The sequence below is a fragment of the Musca autumnalis genome, unplaced genomic scaffold, assembly GCF_047663935.1.
Source record: "Musca autumnalis isolate F117 unplaced genomic scaffold, ASM4766393v1 scaffold_4, whole genome shotgun sequence".
NCBI classification, from domain to species: domain Eukaryota; kingdom Metazoa; phylum Arthropoda; class Insecta; order Diptera; family Muscidae; genus Musca; species Musca autumnalis.
In genome coordinates, this window is record NW_027411977.1 from 229,317,908 (window position 1) to 229,331,548 (window position 13,641).

The 13,641-nt window shown below is 40.1% G+C and overlaps 1 protein-coding gene across 2 annotated transcripts in view; it reads left to right on the plus strand.

Annotated features, from left to right (window-relative positions):
• Ctps (CTP synthase) overlaps nucleotides 1-13,641 on the plus strand; it is an 84,656-nt gene that overhangs the window by 32,455 nt on the left and 38,560 nt on the right. Inside the window, exon 1 of one of the 2 annotated variants that reach the window (XM_073981400.1) lies at nucleotides 819-1,433. The exons of the other annotated variant lie outside the window; for it this stretch is intronic. The gene's annotated coding sequence lies outside the window, so the exon portion shown is untranslated. Of the gene's footprint in view, nucleotides 1-818; nucleotides 1,434-13,641 lie in introns of those variants that run through there. 2 annotated transcript variants of the gene reach the window in all.

Here is a 13,641-nt window from a genome sequence, read left to right on the forward strand (position 1 = left end):
GTTTGACTGCTCAAAAACGTGGTTTCCGTTTTGACTCTCATTCGTAATTTTCACATCTAGTGTTGCGTTTTTGAAGTCATTTTATACAAGCGTACTTTTTGAACAAAAAGAAGTACGGTTTTACATAAATGTACCAAAAAGGTTTATGTATGTATTATATTTGAAAATTAAAAAAAGTAATTCTTGTGAATCCCATAAAATTGGGTAAAATGTATGCGTTGTTAAAATTGTTGCCTCATGCGCGCATGACATGTAAAAAATAATGTAATAATTCTTACCACCTGAAGGTAAGATGATATCTGCGTTGCCAGCGTAAATTTTTCAAGAAAGATTTTTATGAAATAGGGAAATACCTTTGTTATTAACAGGTACATAGAAGTCATGTTGATGAAACAGGTAGATAATATCTTACATGCTAGTGTTGTATGTATGGTACTTTATGTACGTTTTCGTTCACTTACTTCCACATTTTGTTTCAACACTGACACAATTTACGAATGAGAACCAAAACGGACAACGCATTTTTGAGCAGGCAAACCTTATCGTGTGAAAACGTTCTTAGTCGGTCGTCACCATCACCTCTGAGCTCCTTTCTATGGATGGCAGCAGTGGCTGGCTGGCTGTTTGGCTGGCATTCATACAGAAAATGCTCGCACAGCCTGGCATGGCATGGCCTGGTCTGCCTGCCAGAACAACAACCAAACGACGAGTAAACGTAAAAAGCGTTTTATACGGCTGGCGTTTTTTTGTTGCTGCTGTTGTTGTTATTATTGTTTTTTGTATGTGCTCTTCTCAATGTTGTTGGTGCTGCTGCTTCTGTGTGTTGCTGCTGCTCTTTGGCTTTGTTGTTGCCTTGGCTGGCTGGCTGTTATTTTTTGGGGGGCTTTTCCTCCTATGTCTGTCTGTCGGTCTATCGGTCTGTCGTTGTCGTCGTGTGTTATGCGCTTCACAATGCTTTGCTGAATTTTCAATTTCAGTTCAGTTCAGTTGTAAGCTGACTGCAATCAGCGTTGGAAGTGAAATAATTCTTGAGTTTTGTGCTCGTCTTTATCGCGTCATTGCCTGCCTGTCGTCTATCATTCATTCGGTCGACCGTCATCTGTGGTGGTGTGTTTTAGCGCGTTTTGTGATTTACAAGCGATTGATTTGGCGGCGGTGAGGAGTGAAGATCGATCATCGCCGGTCTAGCACCCCCTTTGCATCCTAGCCCACACCCGCCCCACCTAACTTTGATTTTTGCAATAAAAACACGTGTGTGATAAGACTAAATAAAACAAAATAATACATAATAATAACAACAAAAACAAAGTTAAAAACCCGCAAACAACATTTAGTGGCGTTTTGAAAACACAATTTCTTTTTTTTTGAAAAAAAAAAAAAACAAGAAACGACAAAAGAAAAAATTATTTGGAAAATAAAACAAAAATAACCGGGTAATTTGAATATTTTTAAATCAAAGTGCAAAATAAATTTCAAAACCTTTACAAATTGTCAGTGGAACCAAGAAGAACCATCACCGCTCGTGTACTTAAAGCTTTACAGGGATCTATTCTTCGGTATTAGGGCAATCGCAAACTGTTTTGTGACTCGATTTTCCGCACGTAATGCGATTTTGTTTACAACATCTGACCTGAAAACCCTACTATGTGTGATTAAACATCCTAAAAATATGCAATAATATCAGTAAAATAAAGAGAATTTTTTGTGACCTAAAAATATGCAATGTATTAGTGTCACTATTTTTGAATCAATACTGAAATGCGATACTCATAAAATTTTGGAACCTATGATTTGAATATTAAGGATTGGAAGTTTGAAATAAGATCTCAATATTCTACATGTACCTGCAAATTACACTAAGGATTGACAGGTTAAGAACAAATAATTGCTTGGGAAGCTTTCTATGTATTAAACACACCTATCTTATATCTATAGAAGACCCATTTCGAAGGCCTTCTCTGTATAGAACACCTCTTTGGAAGGTCATTTATCTATAGAAGTCGCCCTTGTGAGGTTTTTTATCTATACAAAAATCCTTTCGGAGGTCTTCTATCTACAGAAGACCCCCTTTGGGAGGTCTTCTCTCTGTAGGAGACACCTTTGGCAGTTCTTTTATCTATAGAAGACCCCTTTGGGAGAACATTTTCTATAGAATTTTAGAAGGTCTTCTGTTCATAGACAAAATTTTTGGGAGGTTTTCTATCCAAAGAAGACCCTTTTCGGAGGTCTACTATCTTCAGAAGACCCCTTTGGGAGGTCTTCTATGAATAAAAGACTCCTTTTAGAGGTATTTTGCGTTAAATGACCCCCTTGTGAGGACATCTAACTATAGGAGACACCTTTAGCACGTCTTTTATCTACAGAAGACCTCTCTGGGAGAACTTTTTTTCTATAGAAGTCGCATTTGGACCTGCCAAAGGGGTCTTCTATATATAAAAGACCCATTTGAAAGGACTTCTACCTATAGAAGACCCCTTTGGCAGGACTTCTGTCTATAGAAGATACCTTTGGAAGGCTTTCAATCTATAGGAAAGCCATTTGGGAGTTATTCTGACTATAGAAGACCTCTTTCGGAGGCGTGCTATGTTAAAATACCCCTTTTGGGAAGTCTTCTAACTATAGGATACACCTTTGGAGGGTCTTTTCATCTACAGAAGACCCCTCTGGGAAAACTTTTCTTCTATAGAAGTTGCATTGGCAGGACTTCTGTCTATAGAAAATACCTTTCAATCTATAGGAAACCCTTTGGGAGGTATTCTGACTATAGAAGACCCCTTTCGTAGGTGTGCTATGTTAAAATACCCCTTTGGGAAGTCTTCTAACTATAGGAGATACCTTTGGAGGGTCTTTTCATCTACAGAAGACCCCTCTGGGAAAACTTTTCTTCTATAGAAGACCGCTTTGGGAGGCTTTATATGTATACAAGACCTCTTTCGGACGTCCTCTATCTACAGAAGACACCTTTGCGAGGTCTTCTCTCTATAGAAGACCCCTTTGGGAGGTACTCTTTCTACAGAAGACCCCATTTGGGAGCTCTTCTGTCCCAAAGGGGTCTTCTATACATAGAAGACCTCCCAAAGGGGTCTTCTATACATTGAGAACCTCCTAAAGGGCTATTCTACAGACGGAAGACTCCGCAAGAGGTCTTCTATAAATAACAGGTCTCCGAAAGGGGTCTTCTATAAATAAAAGACATTCAAAAGAGATCTTCTATAAATAAAAGACCTCCGAAAGGTATCTTCTATAAATAAAATACCTCCGAAAGGGGTCTTCTGTAAATAAATAACCTCCGAAAGGTATCTTCTATAAATAAAATACCTCCGAAAGGGGTCTTCTGTAATTAAAAGACCTCCGAAAGAGGTCTTCTATAAATAACAGGTCTCCTAAAGGGGTCTTCTGAAAATAAAAGACCTCCGAAAGTGGTCTTCTATAAATAAAAGACCTCCGAATGGGGTCTTCTATAAATAACAGCACTCCGACCGGTGTCTTCTATAAATAAAAAATCTCTGGAAGGGGTCTTCTATAAATGACAGGTCTTCGAAAGAGGTCTTTTATAAATAAAAGACCTCCGAAAGGGGTCTTCTATAAATAAAAGACCTCCGATTGGGGTCTTCTATAAAAAACATTTCCGAAACGGATCTTTTATAAATAGAAAACCTTCGAAAGGGGTCTTCTATAAATAAAAGACTTCCGAAAGGGATTTTCGTTAAATAACAAGCCTCCGAAAGGGGTCTTCTATAAATAAAAGATTTCCGAGAGGGATCTTCTATAAATAGAAGACCTCCGAAAGGGGTCTTCTGTAAATAAAAGACCTCCGAAAGAGGTCTTCTATAAATAACAGGTCTCCGAAAGGGGTCTTCTATAAATAAAAGACCTCCGAAAGAGGTCTTCTATAAATAAAAAACCTCCGAAGGGGGTCTTCAATAAATAATAGGCCTCCGAAAGGGGTCTTCTATAAATAGAAGACCTCCGAAAGGGTATTCTTTAAATAAAAGACCCTCGGAAGGGGTCTTCTATAAATAAAATACTTCCGAATGGGATCTTCTATAAATAAAAGACCACCGAAAGAGGTCTTCTATAAATAAAAGACCTCCGAAAGGGATCCTCTATAAATAAAAGACCTCCGAAACGGGTCTTCTATAAATAACAGGCCTCCGAAAGGGGTCTTCTATAAGTAAAAGACCTCCGAAAGTGGTCTTCTATAAATAACAGGCCTCCGAAAGGGGTCTTCTATAAATAACAGGCCTCCGAAAGAGATCTTCTATAAATAACAGGCCTCCGAAAGGGGTCTTCTATAAATAACAGGCCTCCGAAAGGGGTCTTCTATAAGTAAAAGACCTCCGAAACTGGTCGTCTTTAAATAGCAGGCCTCCGAAAGGGGTCTTCTATAAATAACAGGCCTCCGAAAGAGGTGTTCTATAAATAACAGGCCTCCGAAAGGTATCTTCTATAAATAAAAGACCTCCGAAAGGGGTCTTCTATAATAAGAGACTTCCGAAAGGGGTCTTCTATAAATAGAAGACCTCCGGAATGGGTCTTCTGTAAATAAAAGACCTGCGAAAGAGGTCTTCCATAAATAACAGGTCTCCGAAAGGGGTGTTCTATAAATAACAGCCCTCCAAAAGGGGTCTTCTATAAATAAAAGACCTCCGAAAGGGGTCTTCTATAAATAACAGGCCTCCGAAAGGGGTCTTCTATAAATACAAGGCCTCCGAAAGGGGTCTTCTATAAATAACAGGCCTCCGAAAGGGGTCTTCTATAAATAAAATTCCTCCGAATGGGGTCTTCTATAAACAAAAGAGCTCCGAAAGGGGTCTTCTATAAATAAACGACTTCCGAAAGGGGTCTTCTATAAATAGAAGACCTCCGAAAGGGGTCTTCTGTAAATAAAAGACCTGCGAAAGAGGTCTTCTATAAATAACATGTCTCCGAAAGGGGTCTTCTATAAATAAAAGACTTCCGAAAGAGGTCTTCTTTGAATAAAAGACCTCCGAAAGGGGTCTTCTATAAATAACAGGCCTCCGAAAGGGGTCTTCTATAAATAACAGGCCTCCGAAAGGGGACTTCTATAAATAAAAGACCTCCGAAAGGGGTATTCTATAAATAAAAGACTTCCGAAAGGGGTCTTCTATAAATAAAAGACCTCCGAAAGGGGTCTTCTATGAATAAAACAGCGCCGAAAGGGGTCTTCTATAGGTAGAAGAACTCCGAAAAGGGTCTTCTATGAATAGAAGACCTCCGAAAGGGGTTTTCTATAAATAACAGGCCTCCGAAAGGGGTCTTCTATAAATAACAGGCCTCCGAAAGGGGTCTTCTATAAGTAAAAGACCTCCGAAAGTGGTCTCCTATAAATAATAGGCCTCCGAAAGGGATCTTCTATAAATAACAGGCCTCCGAAAGGGGTCTTTTATAAATAACAGGCCTCCGAAAGAGGTGTTCTATAAATAACAGGCCTCCGAAAGGGGTCTTCTATAAATAACAGGCCTCCGAAAGAGGTCTTCTATAAATAACAGGCCTCCGAAAGAGGTATTCTATAAATAAAAGAGGTCCGAAAAGGGTCCTCTATAATAAAAGAGCTCCGAAAGGGGTCATCTATAAATAAAAGAAATCCGAAAGGGGTCTTCTATAAATAGAAGACCTCCGAAAGGGGTCTTCTGTAAAAGAAAGACCTGCGAAAGAGGTCTTCTATAAATAACAGGTCTCCGAAAAAGGTATTCTATAAATAGAAGACATCCGAAAGAGGTCTTCTATAAATAGAAGACCTCCGAAAAGCGTCTTCTATAAATAAAAGACCTCCGAAAGGGGTCTTCTATAAATAACAGGCCTCCGAAAGGGGTCTTCTATAAGTAAAAGACCTCCGAAAGTGGTCTTCTATAAATAACAGGCCTCCGAAAAGGGTCTTCTATAAATAACAGGCCTCCGAAAGAGGTCTTCTATAAATAACAGGCCTCCGAAAGGGGTCTTCTATAAATAACAGGCCTCCGAAAGGGGTCTTCTATAAGTAAAAGACCTCCGAAACTGGTCGTCTATAAATAACAGGCCTCCGAAAGGGGTCTTCTATAAATAACAGGCCTCCGAAAGAGGTGTTCTATAAATAACAGGCCTCCGAAAGGGGTCTTCTATAAATAACAGGCCTCCAAAGGGGTCTCCTATATATATAGAAGACCTCCAAAAGGGGTCTTCTGTAAATAAAAGACCTACGAAAGGGGTATTCTATAGATAGAAGACATTCTAAAGGGTTCTTCTGCAGATAGAAGACTTCCAAAAGGGGTCTTCTATAAATAGAAGACCTTTGAAAGGGGTTCATACTTCCTGAAAAATTTGGCTCAAAAACTCAAAAAAAAAAAAAATCCTATAGACGTCAGAAGTATTGTTCGATTGCTTTTTTCTTTAGGTCCGAAGCTGAGGGAATATCTCTGTCGGCACAGCTGACTGATACTTTCTAACTTATTTCTTACTTACTTATTTTTTAAAGAATTTTTTCACTCATCTTCCGAATAAAAAAAATCAATTTTTTTTTTATTTATTTGTCTCCTAAAAGTTTGCACTATATTTTACATTATAGAAATAGGAATCTATACTCTAAAAGTATGCAGCGTTTTTTAAATACAACTTCCAATTCAATTAAGTGACTCCTAAAAATATGCCATGCTATTTAGAAATTGATTTAAGTAAAGACTTTTTTCACCCATACTCCGAGAACTTGGATTTTTTTAAAGAATTTTTTCACTCATCCTCCACTAGAAAACTTGGTTTTTTAAAAGAATTTTTTCGTAAATTTGTTAAAGAATTTTTTTCACTTATTTTCCGACTAGAAAATGCGGAATTTTTAAAGAATTTTTTCATCGATTCTCCGACTAGAAATTGTGGATTAGTTAAAGAATTTCTTCATTCATCCTCCGACTAGAGAACGTGTATTTTTTAAAGAATTTTTTTCACCCAAACTTCGACTAGAAAATGTGGATTGAAACCCTACAGTTATTTCCTAAAAGTATGCAATATATTTTAAATAATCAAAATATGCATAATATACCCTAAAAGTATGCATTAAAATATAATTTATTTATTTATATTATTTTTATTTATTATTATTATTATTATTATTATTATTATTATTATTATTATTTGACTCCTAAAATTATGCTATGATATTCAGAAATTAATTTAAGTGACCCTATTACTAAAAACGAGAGAAAGAATGTTTGCCTTTCTCTCTTTTATCAACAAAATTTAAATATTTAAGACAATTTAAGTCCCCAAGTTCTCCCCAACAGTCAGTCCTAAATGGTGCGACCTATTCCCCCCATTAAATTAACATCATTCAGGTGATACGAAAAAAATCTTTTCGCTTCATTATCGCCGCTGCTGATTTTTTGGTCATTATTTTATTTATTATTGATTATATTGTATTATTATTTCTTCTCTTTTCTTTACTCTCCCCCTAACGTGTGGCTCTCTCTCTCCCCTCTCTCGGCACAGCTATCTCTAGTTTGTGGCGCTGATGATGTTCGGACATATCCCCCCATGTTGATAACTTTTTGTGTCTGACCATCAACAAAACGCCTAATGGCCTGGCCGGCTGGCTGATTGCCTGCCATCCATCCAGCCTTCCTTACTTCCTCTAATATAAAAATGTACAATGCCTGGCATGGCACTGCTGCTCTGTTGTTGTTGCCTTAATACCACATTTGTTGTGTCATTTAATGATCCTTCTTTGCTCTCTCCCACCCACCAACCTACCTACCTAGACAGGCATTCATTCACTGAACGCAGTAGAAATAACAAGAATTAAGCTCCGAATACCACCCTCAACACACAAGAAAAACCAATCAGCCTGGCTAACAGGCATCACACGCTAGCTTTTTGAAAATATAACTGCTGTTGTTGGCAGGAAGATGGAGTAGGGGGCTAATGGTGACTCCTCTGGGTGGTTTTCATTTTTTTGCAGCAGTACATGTGTACATCAAGAGGGAATTTATTCATATGTGTGTGAGTGCGAGTGTGTGTGTGTGTGGTGTGTCGTGCGTGTGTGCTTGTGACAGTTGTTGCTTTATTTGCTGCTACTGCTGGATGAATGACTGGCTGGCTAACAAACTCTGCTGCTTGTGCCTCACAAACTAAAAAGCCCCCTCACAATCAATGTATGTTAGTGATGGGTTTTTGTTGTTGTTCTTCTTCTTGTTGTTGTTAATTTTGCTGTATGTACGAATAGCTAAAGCAAAGCATTCTACTTCTGCCTCGTCTCTCTCCTCTGCTGTTGGGTGTCTGTCCATCTATCTGCCTGTCTTTCATCGTTGCTATTCTATGCTACCTAGATTCTTGTTTTTTTCTCATAATTCATTTTTGGCACTCAAAACCACCTTTTGTCCGGGTGGTCAATGGCAGCATGGATCGGAGGTTGATATTAAGACGCTTCGCCATCAATTCCCTTCTAAGAATATACAAACATAGACGCAATTTTGGAAGCTTTGGAGTAATTAGTGGGGTCTCTAAGGGTTCAGCAGTAGAAGAGATGACACCTATGGGCATTTACTGTGTAGTAAAAGGTACATACGGGTATCTACTTTATACCAGATGACCCTTATGGCTATACTACAAGTGTAGTAAACGGTTCTTAAGTTCATCTACAGTTTAGCAGAGGTTCCTAAAGGGCATCTACTTAAAGGTATCTACTGCATTGTAGACGGTCCTTATGGACATTTACTGCATAGTAGATGTGTCCTTAAGGAATCTACGGCATAGTACACGGTCCTTAAGGGTATATCCTGCTTAATAGGCAGCCCTTAAAGACAACTACTGCATAGTGGAGGTTCCTTAACCAGATCTACAGCATCTACTGCATAGCAGAAGATCCTTAAGGGCATAGTAGAGGTACCTTAAGGGCATCTACGGCATAATAGACGGTCCTTAAAGACATCTACTGCATTGTAGACGGACCTTAAATGCATCTACTGCATAGTATATGTTCCTAAATGTCATCTACAGCACAGTAGAGGGTCCTTAAGGGCATCCACTGTATAGTATAGGGTCCTTAAAGTCATCTACTGCATAGTAGAGGTACCTTAAGGACATCTACTGCATAGTAGAGGGTCCTTAAGGGCATCTACTTTATACAAGAGGGTCCTTAAGGACATTTGCGGCATAGTAGACGGCCCTTAACGACATCTACTGCATTGTAGACGGTCCTTAAGGGCATCCACTGCATAGTATATGGTCCTAAAAGGCTTCTACTGTATAGTAGGTGGTGGTTCTTAAGGGCATCTACGGCATTGTAGACGGTTCTTAAGGACATCTACAGCATAGTAGATGGTCCTTAAAGTCATCTACTGCATAGTAGAGGTTCCTTAAGGGCATCTACTGCATAGTATAGGGTCCTTAAGGGCATCTACTGTGGAGTAAATGACCACTATGGACATCTACTGCATAGTAGATGACCACTATGGGCATCTACTGTATAGTATAGGGTCCTTGAGGTCATCTACTGCATACAAGAGGGTGCTTAAGGACATCTACTGCATACAAGAAGGGTCTTTAGGGCATTTACTGCATAGTAGACTGTTCTTAAGGGCAACTACTGCATAGTGGAGTTCCTTAGGGGCATCAACTCGTAGACGGTTCTTAGAGGCATCTACTGCATAGTAGATGACCACTATGGCCTTCTACTGCATAGTAGATGACTGCCATGGCCATCTACTGCATAGTAGATGACCACTATGGCCATCTACTGCATAGTAGATGACCACTATGGCCATCTACTGCATAGTAGATGACCACTATGGCCATCTACTGCATAGTAGATGACCACTATGGCCATCTACTGCATAGTAGATGACCACTATGGGCATCTACTGCATAGTAGATGACTGCTATGGACATCTACTGCATAGTAGATGACCACTATGGACATCTACTGCATAGTAGATGTCTGCTATGGACATCTACTGCATAGTAGATGACCACTATGGCCATCTACTGCATAGTAGATGACCACTATGGCCATCTACTGCATAGTAGATGACCACTATGGCCATCTACTGCATAGTAGATGACCACTATGGGCATCTACTGCATAGTAGATGACTGCTATAGACATCTACCGCAAAGTAGATGACCATTATCGCCATCTACTGCATAATAGATGACCACTATGGCCATCTACTGCATAGTAGATGCCCACTATGGCCATCTACTGCATAGTAAATTACCACTATGGGCATCTCATGCATAGTAGATGACCACTATGGCCATCTACTGCATAGTAAATGACCACTATGGGCATCTACTGCATAGTAGATGACTGCTATAGACATCTACAGCAAAGTAGATGACCATTATCGCCATCTACTGCATAGTAGATGACCACTATGGCCATCTACTGTATAGTAGATGACCACTATGTCCATCTACTGCATAGTAGATGACTGCTATGGCCATCTACTGCATAGTAGATGACCACTATGTCCATCTACTGCATAGTAGATGACTGCTATGGACATCTACTGCATAGTAGATGACCGCTATGACCATCTACTGCATAGTAGATGACTGCTATGGACATCTACTGCATAGTAGATGACCAGTATGTCCATCTACTGCATAGTAGATGACTGCTATGTCCATCTACTGCATAGTAGATGACCACTATGGCCATCTACTGCATAGTAGATGACCACTATGGGCATCTACTGCATAGTAGTGGTTATCTACTACATCTAGTGTACAGTAGATGACCACTATGGCCATCTACTGCATAGTACATGACCACTATTCCCATCTACTGCATAGTAGATGACTGCTATGGACATCTACTGCATAGTAGATGACCACTATGGACATCTACTGCATAGTAGATGTCTGCTATGGACATCTACTGCATAGTAGATGACCACTATGGCCATCTACTGCATAGTAGATGACCACTATGGCCATCTACTGCATAGTAGATAACCAGTGTGGCCATCTACTGCATAGTAGACCACTATGGCCATCTACTGCATAGTAGATGACCATTGTGGGCATCTACAGCATAGTAGATGTCCACTATGGACAGCTACTGCACAATATAAGTCCACAATGGCCATCTACTGCACAGTAGATGGCAACTATGGACATCTACTGCATAGGAGATGGCCTCTATGGACATCTATTGCACAATAGAAGGCTACAATGAGCATCTACTACATTGTATATGTCCACTATGAACATCTACAGCATAGTAGATGACCACTATGGGCATCTACTGCATAGTAGATGTCCAATATGGACTTCTACTGCATGGAAAGTGGCTACTATGGACTTTTACTGCGTAGTAGATGTCCACTGTGAACATCTACTGCATAGTAGATGACCACTATGTGCATCTATTACATAGTATATGGACACTATGTGGATCTACTGCACAATAGAAGACCACAATGAGCATCTACTGCACAGTAGATGGCAACTATGGACATCTACTGCATATTCGATATCCATTATGGACATACACTGCATAGTAGATGGTCTCTTTGGGACATAACGTCTATATTCGCCAAATTTGTCCCTGCGACTTGTAATGCCCTTGCAGTTGCCTGATATGTTGGCTGGGAACTTCAACACTTTGTATGCCAATCTCAATTACGAATGTCCAGAATGAAATTTTCGGTTTCATTTTTATTATTTTTTATTTCATTTTAGGGGTGCCACAGTTCTCTTCTCCTCTACTTTTCTTCTTTTGCTTAATAATTCAATTTTGCGAAAAACGAAAATTTAATTTGAATTGCATCACTGCGGCATTTGGTTCTTACACGCTGACTGGCTGGCACGCTGGTTGGCACTGGGTTCCATGATGTCGTTGCAATGCTTTAGAGAATTGTGACAATATCCATGAGAGGGCCAAGCAGCGGCAGGCCAGTCACTAACTAAACGTTCGGGCGGCCGGCATTTGATTTGCAAGGGGGGCGAGAACAAATGAATGTCGATGTGCCGGTCTTGTTTGTGCTCATCGCGTACAGAGCAGCTATTTTCCATGAAATGAAAGTAATTTTAATTTAACCGAACTCCTCAAACCTACTACCACCCTTTTTGACCATGTTCCCTGTCCGTTTACTCTATGTGGTTCTTGGCTGACTTTATGTGTTGGGGTTTTATAGATTATTATTGCTGTTGTTGTTGTTCGTCTATGACCAGAAGAACACACCCAAGTTGTAGCTGAGGACGATGATGATGATGGTGTTGCTGTTGTTGTTGCTGTTGATGATTGTGTTATAGCGGATCCCTTGGTTGCATGGCTGGCTTGTTCGTTGGTTGGTCTTTCGTCACCAGTACTTATGGAGTAGTTATCCTCTTGAAAATCCCCCAGCCTTTCATTTTGGGGAACTCTTGACAAACTTACCAGCCAGCCAGCAAGCAATGTAAGCCGCCTTAGGAATCAACACCATCATCAATGCCATGAAATAGCTGGTCGTTTGCCTGGCTGGTTGGCTGGCAGGCTGTTTGCTGCCCCAGCTTTTTATGGTTAGCCACTGCCAGTTCTCTGTCCCTGCAGAAGAAGAAGAAGACTATGATGATGATGTTGAGTTGATGGTGGATGGTTCCCTGGCCATGCTTTGTTTCGTTTTGTGCTTCGTTCAAGTTGACGCTGATGAGGTTTTGCCATTTCTACAAAACTACTGAATTGGTCGGTTGAGTGGTATACCACTCAACTTGTGAAATTCCTGACGCAATTTGCAACACACAAAAGCAGACACACCAACCACCGCTAGAACTGGCCTGCCTGACTCGGCCTGGCTGGCTGGATGACTGGCTGGCTGTTTGAATGCCTGCTGCCGCCTGGTGCTTAACAACAAAGTGAGTGAGTACGAGTGTGTGTTTGGATAGACCAATCGACCAAACGACAGGCCAAGCATTGAAATTCATTCGCACACAGAACACAAGAATGAAAAGCCAGAAAAAAAGCCCTCACTCACTACCTATAACTGGCATTTGCCGATGATGTTGCTGGTGATGATGATTGCTGCTATGGCCCAGCTATGGATGTGTGTACAATCCTCATCATCATATGTGTACTTTCTATATATCCACAACGATATGTACAAAGCTATGTACATATATAAAGTTATGGGCCAACTGAACACCTCATGGCAAGCTCCACGCCTGTGTTCATTGCCAAACAAACCGCCAGCCTGCCTGCCAGAAAGACAACCAACAATCCAGCTAGTAGCTAGCAAACACCACTTGCAAAGAGGTTGACTATCAGTGTTTGTGTGTGTGTGTGCTTGATGTGATGAAGCAGCAACTGCCTCCTCTTTACCATTAACTTCCTCCTCTTCCTTTGGCCAATCATCATCATTTGGTCTGCCTGTCAGTCAGCCAGCCAGACTCATCCATTCGTTCGTTTGCAAAGAACATTGGTTTCGAATTTACGCAGCGCCGGCAACAGAGTCACACTCTGTTGTTGTTATTGTTGTTTTTTTTTCTCTTCACAGCTTTGTCAAAATAGCAAAAAAAAAAAAAAAAAAAAAAACAAGAAACTCCGATGAACAGCAATTTCATTTCTGGAAAGTTTCTGGAATATATATTTTGGGGGATAGGAGTCATTTACAGCGCCGTATATACCCCTAGGTGCCATTTTCAATACCGTGGATGATTTCAGTAAATGTC